Source organism: Propithecus coquereli, unplaced genomic scaffold (genome assembly GCF_000956105.1).
Source record: "Propithecus coquereli isolate 6110/MARCELLA unplaced genomic scaffold, Pcoq_1.0 Scaffold291, whole genome shotgun sequence".
NCBI classification, from domain to species: domain Eukaryota; kingdom Metazoa; phylum Chordata; class Mammalia; order Primates; family Indriidae; genus Propithecus; species Propithecus coquereli.
Window position 1 is genome coordinate 1,636,936 of NW_012148519.1, and position 17,437 is coordinate 1,654,372.

Genomic DNA, 17,437 nt, shown 5'->3' on the forward strand with positions numbered 1-17,437 from the left:
CTGGGAGGCTGGGGCGGGAGGATTGCTTAAGCTCAGGAGTTGGAGACCAGCCTGAGCAACAGCAAGACCCTGTCTCTGCTGAAAAGATAGAAAAATTAGTTGGGCATCATGGCTGATGCCTGCAGTCCCAGCTACCTAGAGGCTGAGGCAGGAGGATTGCTTGAGCCCAGGAATTGGAGGTTGCAGTGAGCTACAGTGATGCCACTGCACTGTACCAGGGCAACAGAGCAAGACTCTGTCTCAAAAAAAAAAAAAAAAAAAAGAGTATACATCTAGTGTAATACTCTGTAGACTTTGTGATGGGATAGCTAGTTGGATCATAAAAAAGAAATGAAGATCTATTCAAATCTTTGACTAAGTCCAGAGCCTCTGCAGTCTTTCTACGCACTGAAAATGTACTTCATTGGAGCCAACTTGGGTGTAGCTATGCCTGAGAAGTTCTGAAGCCTGAAACTATGATTGATAATGATATAAAGGGAGCTTGGTTCAAGGGACTTTCCATGAGGGAGCTTATGAGATTTGAATTAAATCATAATTTAAATACCACCTTGTTTGCTAACACTTGACTACAGCTTGAAATCTGGCTAAATTTGAGTACCAAAAGAAGTCTTGGGGGTGGGGGGAGACATAAAGGGAAGCGACGTCACCAAAGGATAACGTTGTCTGAAATGTGGAAGGAGGAGAGAAAGTGCTGTGGATCTAGCTCCAATGCCTTTCATTCTTTCATTCAATAAGTATTTAATGAGTGCCTACTCTGCACCAGGCACTATTCCAGCAGTGAGCAAGACAAAGGACCAAGACAAAGATAAGACAAGGGACAAAGTCTGTGTTCTCAGGAAACAATAGAAAGCAGACAATAAACATGGTCAAAAAATAAACTAGCACACAAGGGCTAATAATAATATACAAATAAATAAGTTAACTAAAAATTGTGGGCCGGGGCCAGGCGCGGTGGCTCACGCCTGTAATCCTAGCACGCTGGGAGGCCGAGGCGGGTGGATTGTTTGAGCTCAGGAGTTTGAAACCAGCCTGAGCAAGAGCAAGACCCCATCTCTACTAAAAATAGAAAGAAATTAATCAGACAACTAAAAATATATAGAAAAAATTAGCCGGGCATAGTGGTGCATGCCTGTAGTCCCAGCTACTCGGGAGGGCTAAGGTAGGTTTGCTTGAGCCCAGGAGTTTGAGGTGGCTGTGAGCTAGGCTGATGCCACGGCACTCTAGCCCGGGCAACAGAATGAGACTCTGTCTCAAAAAAAAAAAAAAAAAAAATTGTGGGCCGGAGGCGGTGGCTCACGCCTGTAATCCTAGCACTCTGGGAGGCCGAGGCCGGCGGATTGTTTGAGCTCAGGAGTTCAAGACCAGCCTGAGCAAGAGCAAGACCCCGTCTCTACCAAAAATAGAAAGAAATTAATTGGACAGCTAAAAATATATATAGAAAAACTTAGCCAGGCATAGTGGTGCATGCCTGTAGTCCCAGCTACTCGGGAGGGCTAAGGTAGGTTTGCTTGAGCCCAGGAGTTTGAGGTGGCTGTGAGCTAGGCTGATGCCACGGCACTCTAGCCCGGGCAACAGAATGAGACTCTGTCTCAAAATAAAAATAAAAATAAAAATAAGTAGAGCAGTCAGCAAAGACTTCCCTAAGGTAGTAAGGTCTAAGCTAATAAAACCAGGAGAGTGGATGTCACAGGAGCCAGGAGAGGAGAGTATTTCCAGGAAAGAGTGGTCAGTTGATCAGATGCTGAGAGATGGTGGATAATGAGGACAGAATACACACTGGATTTGGCAGTTTTGTAGGAGCAGTTCCAGCGAAGGGGTGTAAGTACGAGTGAGTTGAGAGGACACTGGAGGTAAAGAAGTATAGATAACTTTATCAAGAAGTTTTGTTGTGAGAGAGAGCAGTGAGGCTACTGACTAGAAGAAACATAACTGTCTCAAATTTTTATTAGTTTAGAGCACATTTTTATTGGTCCTGTTCCTGTTTCTCTGCTATAATTGTCTGATTCTCTTAGCACAGGAGGTGGTTAGGGCGGAACAAAGGGGCTCTATTGCCTTCCTTGGGTTTTGTGATTTTTCTTACTATTCCTTAACATGATTACATGATTCTCTACTCTCCTCCAGTATCAGACCCTTCCCCGCCTTGCTCTATTTGTAATTTTCTGTAGATTCGTCCTTCGATGGTACGTTACAGTGCTGCCACCTTGGAGCAGGAACAGGAATGGATCTGCAGGGCTTGCTATTCTCACCCTATGTCACAAGGTGGCAGAAGAGCTCACTTTTCCCAAAAGAGACCTTGTGCTTGGGCAAAGATGAAGTGGGAGAGTTTTCTTTTTCTTTTATCAACGTACGTAACCTTTTCATTCATGACTCAGAGAACCAAAAGTCAGCCTGCATATTGGAGTAGGCCCTATTGTGAGGTACAGAGAAGTGGGAGAGCTACAGCTAACATGTCAAAATATCTAGGAGTAGAGAAATAGTTCTGGGTCTATTTCTCTACTCCTAGATATTTTGACTGGCTTTCTAAGTGTTTGGAATATCTGTGGAGTAGAGGATATCTTTCCTGGTCTCTTTTTCCCACCACAAAAACATCAAATTTAGGAGGGAAAATACTATAACATAAGTGAGTTTTATGATGTATGCAGTTTAGAGATATGACTCTGGAAGAGAGTGGGAAACTAGGACTGAATCAGGGTGGGTCTGCAGGAGGAGTACTTGGCAGGAAGCCCGGAGGCCTACGTGGGCTCTAGATGAGGCTTGGTAATGACTGGATCACTTTGAGCAGTCATTTAACTTCTCGGGGCCTCTGTTTCAGTTTCTTTAATGAGATAGTTGTACAAGATGTCTTCCAAGGTCTCTTACAGCTCTAAAATTATTACCTGACCTCTATATTGTGCTACCCTTTCTTTTAAGGGTGTATGTTTTTTGTTCATTTGTTTTGATTTATTCTTTTTTTTTTTTGAGACAGAGTCTCACTCTGTTGCCCAGGCTAAGAGTGCCGTGGCTTCAGCCTAGCTCACAGCAACCTCAAACTCCTGGGCTTAAGCAATCCTACTGCCTCAGCCTCCCGAGTAGCTGGGACTACAGGCATGCGCCACCATGCCCAGCTAATTTTTTCTGTATATATATTTTTAGTTGTCCAGATAATTTCTTTCTATTTTTAGTAGAGATGGGGTCTCGCTCTTGCTCAGGCTGGTCTCGAACTCCTGACCTTGAGCAATCCACCTGCCTCGGCCTCCCAGAGTGCTAGGATTACAGGCGTGAGCCACCACGCCCAGCCTGATGTATTCTTTAATTTTGTTATTGTGGAATATATCATACACACAGGAAAATACATAGAATATAAGTATATCTTAAATAATAATACTGAAAAGGTGAATACCATATGACCAGCACCTAAATTAAGAAATTGAACATGCCAGTATCTTAGAAGCTCTTTATATCTTTGTGCCTCTGTTCACTTCCCTTTCCTCCTTGCAATCATTATTTTTCCATGTTTTGTAAAAATAATGAACTATTTATATATGTATCACTAAAAATATTTTGCTTAATTTTGCCTGCTTTTGAACATTATATAAATGGAATCAAACTCTATGTATTTTAAAGTAAACTTTTTATTATGTATAACACAAAGTCAATAGACCTTGGTAACCATCACCCCAGAAATTCCTTTTATGTCTTCTCCCAGTTACTGCCCACCATCAGGAGTAACTATTATTCAGATTCTTACCACCACTGATGAGTTTTGCCTATTTTTGTTACCAGGAAACATACATTATATATACTCTTTTATGTCTGGATTTTTTTGCTCAATATTATGTTTGTAAAATTCATCCCTATTGCTTCATGTAGCAATTGCTTGTTCATTCTCATTGCTTTATAATATTCCATTGTATGAATGTACTATAATTTATTTATCTATTCTACCACTAAGAGACATTTGTGTATTTTCCAGTTTCTCCAGGATATAAATCCAGACGTAGAAGCTGGTTATAGGGTATGCAGGGTATGTTCAGCTTTACTAATTAATGCCAAACTATTTTCTAAGAGGTTGTCCCCATTTATACTCCTTCTTGCAGTATATGAAAGCTCCTGTTGTTCCACAGCCTTGCCAAAGGGGCCAAAGAGCCTTTCCAGTGTGGCACAACAATGAGCATGAGCAGGGCCAGCGGCATACCCTCACAGTGCCAACCTTTGGTTGGTTCTCAGAAGCTCAGGCCACAGTCATTTGCTCCTTCCAAGTAAGGGGAAAGATTCAGATTATCCCTAGGTCCCTGATCGTATGCCCTATTACCCTGGGAATATTGGGGGTGGAGGTAGTGAATTTAATAGCATAATAATTCCTGAATCGAGTGAGCATCCACAGGGCATTTTGTTCTTGTACAAGGCACTGGTAGGAAATGGGGCTTGGGGCCATGGAGAGAAAGGGGAAAATAATATTTTCTGTGTGCCTACTATGTTCCAAGCTCTGTGCTAGAAGCTTTACATTTTGGTTATAGCATTTAATTAAAAACACCGCTTTACAAGGTAGGTTTATATCTTGACTTTATAGATAAGGAAACTGAGGCTCAGAATGGGGGTCACTTGCTCAGGTCACAGAGCTAATTCGTGACAGAGACATGATTTAAAGTGTGGACTATCTGATTAAAGAGCCGAAGCTGTTTATAGTACAGAGCACAGGTATAGCCCCTGCTACTCTTGAGGTACCTTTGGCTAAGATTGCCAATACCAAGAATCAGAATCAGTTCTTCTCAGTTTTGGTTGCCTGTATTCACCCCCAAAACTATGTTATTCAATTGATTATAGCCATCCCATTCATTGATTTAAGCTATAATTTCTTTTAATTGATTTTTGGTTTTCTTTATCCTTTCTTCCTTTTTTTTTTCATTAGGAAAATTAGGCACATCAGCACAACAGGTCCACTGATAAATAAGACTTGTGTTGGGGAGATAGCTTTCTACTTGCAGGTCTAGAAGTTAACCAGAGGTGAGATTTAAAAAAAGACAGGGACATTGTGAAATTTTCTGATCTAAGATATGATATATAAGAAAATTTTAAGACTGAAGGAATGAAAAGGATAAAAAGGAGTTGAATGATGGCTCATTTTCCTTGATGGTAAAGGCTCTCTACAAAAATTATTAATGCTGTATTTTATTACTTATTGTATTTCACATACATTAATAATAACAACAATAAAGTTTGAGGGTATTTGAAGAAGACAGGTGGAGGGCTAATCGTTTCATGTAGCAGGAAAAACCCGAGTCTGATATAGGAGTAATGGAGATACTAGAGAAGTCTGAAGAGAAGGTAAGGACAGGGCAGGAAATAAACTTGCCAGGAGCACCTTCATGGGTTTAAAGGAAAGTGAGGTCAGAGATGGGTAGGTTTTAAAGCTGATCAACATAAAGTATCAGAATCCCAGAACTGGCAAAATCTGAATGAATCATCTCGTCCATTTTCCTGCCTTTAAAGAAAACCACCCTTTATGGCCAGGCTCATGCTTGTAATCCCAGCTCTTTGGGAGGGCAAGGCAGGAGGATCGTTTCGAGTCAGGAGTTAGAGACCAGCCTGGGCAACCCAGGAAACCTTGTCTCTACAAAAAATACAAAAATTAGTTGAGTGTGGTGGTGCATGCCTGTAATCCCAGCTACTGGGGAGACTGAGGCAGGAGGATCACTTGAGCCCAGGAGTTTGAGGTTTGCAGTGAGGTACAATGCCACTGCACTCTAGCCAGGGTGACAGAATGAGACCCTGTCTCCAAAAAAAAAAAAAAGGGCCCTTTAACTGTAAACTTTATATATATATATCTCGGAGAAAGTTTATATATACATATATATATATATATAATATATATATATATGTAGTATCATGGAGAAAGAAAGCTAAGAAGATTTGGTGATTTGGTGACTGGCCTAAGTACAGGTGGGGACTGGAAGTGTTCATGATTGGATAATAAGGAGGGAGGGAGAGCTGACATGCCATGTGAAAACCCAAGTACCCATGTGGAAACCCTAGTGTCCATGTGAAGACACCATGGGGAGTCTTTAGTGTAAACACTGGTCTTCATTGTGCAATCCTACCTTTCATCATTAGGACCAGGCTTATAAATGGGCCCCCTGAGGACATTTTCTGACCTGATAGTATGAAGTTACCTCAGGCTCTTAACTCTGGACAAACCTGAATGGTTAACCAGAGCAGAGACATAGTGTTCAGATAAGACTTTTGTCTTCTTTTTCCTTTATCTCACTACTGAAGCTGCAATTCTGGGCAAGGCACTGACTTTCTTGGTGAATTCTGTCCATCAGCAAAGGAGCTAAATTCCTATTGGAGGCCTTGCCTCCCAGAGACAACGTGAAGACGGATAAGCAGACACCAGGAGCAGAGTGGCCTCTCAGGTACAGAGCTAACCTTTATTTCAGTCAATGAGGCACTTAGTATAGTAAAATACTTAGTCCTATTCTAAAAGCTGGGGGGGACGGGAGGCGGATACCAAACTATAAGAAATACTCTCTGCCTTCAAGATTATTAAAATTTAGCTAGAGAGCTAAAACTAGTATGCACACAAAAAATTATAGTCTAATTAAATGCTGAACCAATGTGGTAGTGACCGTATTGCTACAAGACTTCAGAGGGGAGAGAGATCAGTGGAAGCTGAAGAAGTAAGAGAAATCTTAGAGAAAATGGGACTTCCAAGGGCTAGAAAGATTCAGAAAAATAGGACGAAGAAAGGACAAGTCTACCAGCATAAACAAAAGTATAAGGATAAGAATAAGAATGGCAAGTGCTAGAAGCCAGATTGGGGTATAAATATTGGGGATCAGCAGGAAATAACACCATAATATTTTCTCTATCCACTGTCCTAAATGTTGATCATTAACCTTGCTACTTATGGAATTTGGAACCATGGCAGACAGCCATCACGACAGGAAGCCAAATGGGGCTATATGGACAGTGACCCACATACTGTTTATGTATATCTGGGTTTTATCCATGGTTAAGAATTTATCCTTTCTCATCTGTGGCTCTTACACATTCACATGGCTATCATCTAAGGAATGAGATGGAGACTCTGTGTTTTAGTTTGTTAGTTTTGCCTTCTCAAATAGATTGTAATTACCTTACAGACAGGGACCTCTCACACTTTTCTGACTTTACCCACAGTAGGGTAAGACACCAGCTTTCAGGTTGCAAGGTAGCTGTGATGCTCAGGATAAATCCCTTATACCTTTATATAACCCTCTTGAAAAACCTGGAACCCAATATATTTGGGACCTTGTATTAGTTTTCTAGGGCTACTATAACAAAGTACCACAGACTAGTGGCTTAAACAACAGAAATGTATTTCCTCACAGTTCTGAAGGCTAGAAGTCCAAGATCAAGGTTAGTTTTTTTTTTTTTTGAGACAGAGTCTCACTGTGTTGCCCGGGCTAGAGTGAGTGCCGTGGCGTCAGCCTAGCTCACAGCAACCTCAAACTCCTGGGCTCAAGCGATCCTCTTGCCTCAGCCTCCCGAGTAGCTGGGACTACAGGCATGCGCCACCATGCCCAGCTAATTTTTTCTATATATTTTTAGTTGTCCAATTAATTTCTTTCTAATTTTAGTAGAGACTGGCTCTTGCTCTTGCTCAGACTGGTTTCGAACTCCTGAGTTCAAACAATGCCTCGGCCTCCCAGAGAGCTAGGATTACAGGCGTGAGCCACCGCGTCCGGCCTCAAGGTTAGTTTTTTCTGAGACTTTTCCCCTTGGCTTATGGATGGCCTTCTTCTCCTTGTGTCTTCACAGGATCTTCCCTCAGTGTCTGTCTCCTAATCACCTCTTATAAGGACACCGGTCATACTGGATTAGGGCCCACCTAATAACCTCATTTTAATTTAATTACCTCTTTAAAAACCCCATGTCCAAATACACTCATATTCTGTGGTACTAGGAGTTAGGACTTCAACATATGAATTTTGAGATACAATTCAGCCCATAATAGACCTCTAGTTTCAGCTTCTAGAAATGTACTGCTCACTCCTTTCTCTTCCACTCGTTAGTCTTGTAGAGTAAGTTCTCTCCACCCTGTGGATCTCCTCCACCTCTTACAGATATAATGGCTTGTGTGGCAAGAACTCATAGAGCAGCTCGACTCTAAAGAACCTACAGGAGGGATGGGCAGGTTGTGGCATGCACCAAACAACACAACATGTAGGGCTTGTTGAAATTTCAGGTATACTGTCTTAAAGACACAACTCTTTTCGCATTCTCTCCCAGTTGTCTGAACATTTGGTGATAACAATTAGATTATTAGGTCCTCTGTAAGTGGTCTTGGTGTACCCTAACTCATCCCTTGTTTTCTTTCACTGTAGCTCTTTTATTAGGCCTTTCCCTGGCTAGTTCTTTAGACTGCTCAGTGAGGTCAAAAGCAGGACATGCAAGAGCTTGCTGAAACTTCATATAAGGACAGTTTTTGAGAGTAAACCCCTGGTTTTGTAGTGCTCCTAAAGTTGATAAACAGCAACAGCACTAAGAAAGAATCCTGGGGAAAGAATTTCTATTACTTAATAGGAACTAGGAAAGGTACAAGAAACATAAAACAGGCAATCCCAAGGTTTTTAGTTCTTTCGAAAGTCACTTCCTTTATGCCAGGTTCAGAGAGCACTTTTATGGAGAGGCAAAGCTCCTTCCTCCCAGACCATTTTTTAGTTAGTCAAGTCAGAAGTCTTGTTAAACCCGGAAGTCTTCTTCAATTATCTTTTTCTTTTTAAGTTTTCTACCTTTGTCCAACTGATAGATACCCCAATGACAGTTATTGTGAAATATGGATCACTGTTCTATAAAGTCCACATCTTTCCTAATTTGTTTCCAATCCCTATTATTTTATCTTATTTTATTTATTTATTATTTATTCATTTATTTTTAGAGATGAGGTCTTGCTATGTTGCTCAGGTGGGAGTGCAGTGGCTGTTCACAGGCATGATCATAGAATACTATAGCTCCAAACTCCTGGCCTCAGGTGATCCACCTGCCTCAGCCTCCCAAATAGCTGGGACTGCAGGTGCATATCACCACACCTGGCTCCCTATTATTTTAAAAGTGGGTTCATAAACTTAGAGAAGCCACCACCTAATGGTATCATTATGAGAGCTCCTAGATGAATATTGTTCCTTGTTCACCAATCTTCCTGTTTCAGCTTTCGCCCAAGAACTTCTGACCTGCGGTGTGTATTTCTACCCTATTCACTTTTTGCCTGCTGGCATAGAACTTCTTCCCACCAAATGGGTGTCATCCTTGGCACCTCTCCTGGCCTTCATCACAAGCTTGTGTAAGGACTGGGAAAGAAAGTATTCTGGGTGCTCCATTAAAATTCTTGGAAGTGTTTAGAATTCACCCTACTCTTCTCAAGTGCAGTTTTTTCCAATTTTTTTTTCTGTCCCTGCTCAATGGTTGTATTGTGTTGGGACTCCTTCCAGTTACTATTCATTTTCAACACACAGCCACCATGAAAGTCTTGCTATGAAGTAACTGGCAAAACTAGAGAAATTGGTCGGCTTCATCTCAAAGGCTTGGTGTAACCACAGTGGAGGATGGGAGGCACTCTTCAATCTGAGAAGTCAGGAACTTAAAAGAGCAACTATTCTCTCTGCTCAGGGCAAGCAGAAGACTGTTTGTTGTCCTTTGGTACATTCACCTTCTCTCTGAGCTTCCCTTACTAAGGCTTCCCCTCAATACTCCAGGATCCAGCATCTAGAATTCCTTTGGGGTGGGCTGCTTTGGGGCTGAGGAGCAAAGCAAGGGGACTGGTTATGGAGTTCCAGAATAGGGATTACTTAGCTTGCACTACTTGGAAACCAGCCTGTGTGATGAGGGCAGCTAACTGACGCAACACTCACCTTTTGTTAATGTGTTAGGATTAAAAAATATAAGGTCCATACGGGGCCCGCACACCGCCTACCACACTCAGCCCGCCTTGGTACTTGGTTCCCTTCCCCACGCTACAAGCCAGCCGGTCCGGGCCTCTCACCTTCTGCGGCTGGGGCGCCTCAATCCCTGATGGGAGGCACTAAGGGACCATTTCCACCACTCCCCTCTCCGCTGGGAGCGAGAGCCAGTGGGCCGGCCCCGCCCCGTCCCTGGCAAAAAGGGCCACGAGGCCGGGCCAGGGGAGCAAAGACTGCCCAGGGCTCGCTCGCGGCCCGCCCTCTGGCCGCTCGGCCCCGAATGGCAGAGCCGTGCTCGGACCATCGGTATCGCCTCACGTCGCCCCGCCCCGCGCCGGTTTGTCATTGGCTGCCGCCACGAGCTCAGGACCCGCGCCTCGCCCCCACGCCGCCCTTGCCGCGCCGCAGCCTGGAGCCGGGTCGGAGGTGAACGGCCTGCAGTAACCCCGGACGTAGTCACCTCATGGGGCTCGCCGGCTGAGGTGGGAGGCAGGGGCGGGGCGGGGGCGGGACCACCTCCCTGAAGCCCCGCCCCTTCCCCGTGTGGGGGGCCGGCCCTGTGCTGCGCGCCTGTCAGCCATAGCCCATCTTGCCGGCGTCTCCTCCCGCTCAGCTCTGCCTCCGCGCAGGAGCTCTGGGACTGCCGGACCGCGGACGCCGTCACCCTGAGGTGAGATGAGGACCGCCCCAGAACCTGTGCCGGGGGACCTGGAGAAGATGGGGCCCGGAGAGGGGTGGCGGCAGGCAGGGGGCCACCTCCCAGCCTCCGCCCGCACGCGGCCCGAGGTCCATACCGTCCAGACCCAGTGCCAGGCAGCCCAGCGTTCCCCGCAGCCCTGGGGCCTTGAGGTCCCTTCTGGAGAGACATGGAAAGGTCTAGGGTCTCGGGAGGTGGGAGCTCAGATCCCGGAACTGGCAGGCGTACAGCCCAGGGCCCCTCGGAAGGGACTGGGGTGTCTGCCTGGAGCTGGCCCCCCACCCGTCCTATCCAGCCCCGGCGTGGTCTGATTCCTTCCAGATCCCTCTCCATTCCGGCCCTGGGCTCGGGAGAGGGTGAAGACCACGTGGGAGGGCGGTGTTGAAGCTTGGATCTGTTTGCATTGAAAGTCTTCTTCCTCTCTTGCAGAGTGAGATGTGGGGTGCAGAGACTTGGGCTTCTGTTGCTCTCGCTGTGTCTTTGTATCGTGGTGAAAGCCAGGGCCAGGCGGGTTGCCCCTAGCCAGTTCCTGCTCCCAAGATTTTATGTTTTCTGTGACGGACATAGTAAACGTACGTGCCTGTTGTTACTCTCTCCTTCCCATTTGCCATACTGATTGATCGAGGGAAGCTATTGGAGCTAGGATATAGGAAAGTGATGTGAGGCTCATAATTTTAGAGGAAAATGTGTGTAAAGGTCCTGCCCTGGTCACGGCCAACATTAAGTGGACACTTGAAATCAAGTCTAAAAATCAGGGACTCCATCTAGGCCTTGTAAATTTTAGAGAAGCGTATAAGAATATAACTGCTCAGGGGAAATACTTAAATTTCAGATATTTTTATTTAGGGGTTTAAGACTGAAATCAAAAGATCCTAGGACTTCCTGATTCTGTTTCTACTTAAGTGGTGTTTCAGTAATTTACCAGTGTGAAGAATAAACCCAGTAATCTGGTCTTTGGTCTTGGAAGTTGATCTCCCTTGATTTTTCTCTCTCTAGTTTCATTCATTCCCCACCCCACCCAACCGCATAGTACTGATTGAGAAGTGCTTTCTTTGGTTACAGGGTTTCTTCTCCCTCAGGTGGGAGGAATAAGCTTATTTGTCTCTTCTTGGTGGAGACGCATTGGAACTCTGTGATGAGAAGGATTTCTGTGCTGCCTATTTGACAGGCACTTTTCAGGAAAGCATTGTTGCCTAATAGAGTGGGACTGCGTTTCCTGTCGGTATAGGTGTCTGCTTGCTACAAAGTAGCAAGTCTCTTCCCGCTTCTTTTGCCTCAGTTTCTTCATTTCTCAGTATTACTGAATGCATAACAGGAGGACTGATGAAAACCCAAGAATAATTAACAAACATTGTAAAGTGGGCATATATGAAAGATGTCAAAGGTAAAGTATTAATTTATGAAGCCACCTGTGTTTACTAGTGTAGAAATTTTGTTTTGTTTTGATTTACTAGCACAGAATAGAAATACATCAAGTATAAGATTAAATTGTTTTTGAGTCAGGCATGGTAGTGCAAACTGCAGTCTCAGCTGTTTAGGAGGCTGAGGTGGGAGGATTGCTTGAGCCCAGGAGTTTGAGGCCAACCTGGGCAACACAGCCAGACTCTGTCTCTTAAAAAAATTGTTTTTAAAATGTTGGGAAATGGTGGCATTTTGCTTAATGAATTTATGGTTCAGACAATGACTAGGTAATATCAAAGAACTGGCATTGTGAAAGCCACCTGTGAACAGGTTCAAGTGTAGATTACTGTGTAACACTATTTCCATTTCAGTTCATAATTAGGAAAATTTTTTTTACCTGTCACATAGGCTAGTTTAACAGGTCTGGGGCTAGTGTTTTTCTTTCTTTAAATTTTTTTTTCTTGGATGGCTAAAATCGTAATGGTGTTGGTTGAGGAAAGAAGCAAATTAAAGTAAAAACTGTGGAATAATACATTTAATACTAAATACTAGAATTTAGTATTTCCAGTGGGGGAGGGGAGAATCTTTTTGTAATAAAAAAACTGTTATACCGTTATCTAATGTGCTCTTAAAGATTAATAATTATAGGAGCTATCCATCAAGCATCTTTCGAAACCCTTAAAACAATAATATTACAAAGAAGTGGATAAACATCAAACATTCATTGGCTGAAAAAATTTTTGACTATTGAAGTGACTACCATCTTCAAAGGAAGTCTTCATTGATCTTTCATTTGAACACGATTGCTAAAATACTTTTTAAGTTTCTTTAATTTTACAAAACTTTAATATGTACTGTATTCACTACTTTTCCTCAATCTAACGGACTATTTGAAGATGATATTAAATAGGAAACTATAACAAATAGTGTCATAAAGATGTAGCACTTACACAAATTATGAATCTGATTGATAGCGCGTAAGTTCTTATGAGTTCAGCTGGTCAATATTAGTTAAGTATGCTGTAATGACACAGTTCTCTTACCAATTTGTTGCTTATTCAAGCTACCATTGAGCTGTCTAGTCTCAAGATGTTTAAGGAGACAAGTGAAAAGTGGCTTCAACAACCAGGGCTAGTCAGTGCCTACCCAAAGTTTGGCGGCCCCAGATGATCCTGTCTTCCAATGATGTTATTTGAGACTTAGGCTCATTTCATCCTTTCAGCATACCGTACTTACCCTTCTTTATATTAATATAAGGAACCACAATAATGTTTACCATGCCATGACATTAGAAATGGAAATTGCATGGCAATACTAGTTATGAAGTGGTCGTCCCAGATAGAAAAATCTTATATAAATAATCTTCTTTGAAATAACACAAAGTTCGAAATTCTGAATGAACTCATTCAGACTCAGTTTTGGGGAATCTTTTTCAAGAAGTATAAGGCCTCATTTATGAATATTTGGCTATTCCTTATGATGGAAATAGAGCATATGTTCATTAATGAAGTTCCTAAAAATTTCCTCCTTTTTTTTTTTTATAGACGAGGTTCTTGCTATTGCCTAGGCTAGTCTCAAACTTCTGGCCTCAAGCAGTCCTCCCATTCCAGCCTCCCAAAGTGCTAGGATTTCAGGTGTGAGCCACCAGACCCAGCCCACATATATATATTTATTCACATGCCAGGTTAGGGGATAATAGGTTGATAGGAGCTTGATTAGTTTTTAAATTTATCGAGTGTAGTATAAGTAGATTAGCAGCGAGAAGATGGATAGCTAGGTTGTGTTTTGTGCTTTGAAACTTAGTGGTATTCCTGGCCCTGTTGAGGCAAGCAGTTTAATTTCTCTATGATTCAATCTCAAAATCCAAGAACTTAACAAAATATTTAGTATTGGAAAGTACCTAAGGAATTTTCTTGTCCAGTTTTCCACTTAACATGAGAATATTTTATCTGATATTCCTGTTGAAAATTTCTAACTGTAGGCAGTTCACCAACTGACCTAATGTATCATGGGCAACTAATTTTGGGGAGTTCTTAATTATTTCCAATTTTAAACTGTCTTCCTAAAGCTGCCTAGGATTCCTAACCACAAAAGGGTTAGAAATTAATTTCTGCTTAAACCTGTAAATTTCTTCAGTTCTAGATCTCTGCCAGGTAATGTAAAGTATAATACCTTAACATACCCATAGGACTTGGGGGCAAAAAAAATCAAGCAGTATTTCTTCAAGGAAGAAATTCCTATCCTTGAGACTCTTTGGAAGGTTGCTGACACACTTGAATCATGACTCTGGCTTTCTCTAAATGCTGCTCTATGAAATAAGGTTATGAACATAAATTGATTTATCCCAGAATTTTTTGAATTCACAAAATGGCTTTTTACCTGGAAGCCTCTAAATATTTCCAGGGGATAATATTTGAAATGAACACTTGGTTCATGTCACCTAGTTTTATAACTCATGTATTCATTTGAATTCTAATGAAACAGCCCGTGAAAGCATAGTGTTTACACAGCATTGTGAGGTATTGGAGGTGGTGGATCTAAAACAATTGGAAGAGAGAATAACTTTTCCCAGCCTCATTCAGGAAATAACTCAGAGTCAATTACACATAACATATACTAATAAGTAAGTGAATAACATTCCAGTTGTCTAGCTAAATACTCAGGCAGATATGGGATAAGGGATCAGAGTAGCATGGAATTAATTGGGGCAAGCTTTTTATTGAACTTATTGAAAATCTTCAGTTGGAAATAATAAGCAGTACATTCGCATTCAAAATTTTAAAAGTTCAAAAGTGACATTCTCCCTTGTAACTTTCTTTTGTAGCCACCCAGTTCTCCATACAAGAAGCAACCAGTGTTATTAATTTGTTATTGTAATTTCTTTCTATTTTTTTTTTTTGAAACAGTCTTACTCTGTCACCCTGGCTGGAGTGCAGTGGTGTGATCATAGCTCACTGCAACCTCAAACTCATGGGCTCAAGGGATCCTCCTGCCTCAGCCTTCCCGAGTAGCTGGGACTACAGGCACACACCACCATGCCCAGCTAATTTTTCTATTTTTAGTAGAGATGGGGTCTCGCTCTTGCTCAGGCTGGTCTCAAACTCCTGACTTCAAGTGATCCCCCCACCTCAGCCTCCCAGAGTGCTAGAATTACAGACATGAGCCACCGTGCCCAACCTGTAATTTCTTAATAATGATTATCAGATATTTAAATTTAATGCCATTAATTTCTTAAAAACTTCCAGAGATTTTATACATTTTCAAGCAAATATATATATCCCCCAACCATTCCTGCCCATTTATTATACAAACGATGCATTTTTTACATGTCATTCTTCATCTTTGGTATTTTTGCTAAACATGGGAAGACCTTTTACCTTTTTATTTTCATCAAAGTTATATATGCACATAGTTTAAAAAGTTATATAGTTTCATAAAATTGTTTCAAAAAAAAAAGTTATAAGCCCCTTCCCACTTTCATTTGTTTTATTTTTATTTATTTATTTAGTTTTGAGACAGTCTCACTCTCTCTCCCAGGATGGAGTGCAGTGATGTCATGAAAGCTCAGTGCAATCTTGAACCCTTGGGCTCGAGCCATCTTCCCCGCTCAGCCTCCCAAGTAGCTAGGACTACAGGTGCATGCCTGGTTAATTTTTTTTTCCATTGTTTTTATTTATTTATTTTTTTGAGACAGAATCTAGCTCTATTGCCTGGGCTAGAGTGCCGTAGCATCAGCCTAGCTCACAGCGACCTCAAACTCCTGGGCTCAAGCAATCCTCCTGCCTCAGCCTCCTGAGTAGCTGGGACTATAGGCGCACATCACCATGCCCGGCTAATTTTTCTGTTTTTGGTAAAGATGGGGGTCTTGCTCTTGCTCAGGCTGGTCTTGAACTCCTGAGCTCAAGCGATCCTCTCACTTCGGGCTCCCACAGTGCTAGGATTACAGGCGTGAGCCATCGTGCCCGGCCTCACTCACCGTTAATTTTTTTAAAAAAAATTTTTGTAGAGATGGGGTCTCGCTGTGTTGCCCAGGCTGGTCTTGAACTCTTGGCCTCCAGTGATCCTCCTGCCTCAGCCTCCCAAAATGCTGGGGGTTACAGGTATGAGCCACCATGCCTGGCTTTCCACTTTCATTTCTTTTAGGTGATATATTTGTTATATACCCTTTTGTCCGAAAATAACATAGCTGTCTTGCTACATCTTCATTTTTCACTATTAGGTATTACCTATTTATGTCCTCCTATGGAAAATGAGGATTTGGCTCTCTTTCCTCGCTTAACCTCACTATTCACCTTTACCTTTCCCATCCCTGCCAACTGACTACCCAGTTGAGCTACATTATAATCTTGGTTATATCAATACCTTTACGTTATTATGAATGTGTAAATGCTATACAGTATTTAGTTGTATAATACACACATGATTATTTTTCTTTCATATACAACTCTTCTCTGGAGTTAATGATAGTGTTCAGTTTTGTTAATGTTCTATGTATGTACTTATTTATTCACTCTTTATTAGTTTTCTAAACCTCTCAGGACAGTGAGATGGTCCAGATGTTCCATTAATTTTTATCGTTTGTAAAATATCTCTCAGACTCTTCTGATTGGCTCCAACCTAAATTGCTTGCCCTCTGCATCTGATAAATAGTTGTCATCCTGGACTTACTCTTCACCATCATCCTGGGGAGTCTCTTCTTTTCTGCCGTGGAGAACTTATTATCTTCAGCATTCTTGGTTTATTCTCTCATTTGTGTGGAGAATATCCTCTAATAACATCCTGAGAAAGAGTATTTGGGAGGTAAATATTTTTTTCAACTTTTCATGTTGAAACACTTTAAGCCTATAAAGAATAGTGCAATAAATACCACTGACCCTTATCCTAGATTCATGAGTTTTTAACATTTTGCCATTTTTGCTTTATCGCTCTCTCTTGTGTGTGTATACGTACGTATTTTTTCTGAATCATTTCAAAAGTCAATTGAAAGACCTTATGAAATGTCATCCCTAAATATTTCTAAATATCTCCTAAGAACTAGGACATTCTCCTATTTAATCAGTTATCGCTATGACCCCCCAATTAATCATTTATACAACTGTATCTAATATGCAGTCCGTTTTAAGTTTTCTCACTTGTCCCAGTAATATCAGTCATAACTGCATGTGTTTTAATTCATGATCTAGTTAAGAACCATACTTTACGTTTAGTTCTCAAGTAGCTTTGGTCTTCTTAATCTAGAACAGCTGCCTTACCCTTTTTTGTCTTTCATGGTGTTTGTCTTTCAAGGACATTTTTGAAGAGTCCGGGCCAGTTGTCTTGTAAAATGCCCAACAATCTGTATTCATCTGATTGTTTCATGGTGATTAGATTCAAATTAACCTTTTTTTTTTTTTTTTTTTTTGAGACAGAGTCTCACTGTGTT

At 41.9% G+C, this 17,437-nt stretch overlaps 1 protein-coding gene across 1 annotated transcript in view; it reads left to right on the plus strand.

Annotated features, from left to right (window-relative positions):
* ACACA (acetyl-CoA carboxylase alpha) overlaps nucleotides 1-17,437 on the plus strand; it is a 335,776-nt gene that overhangs the window by 28,124 nt on the left and 290,215 nt on the right. The gene's annotated exons all lie outside the window — the stretch shown is intronic.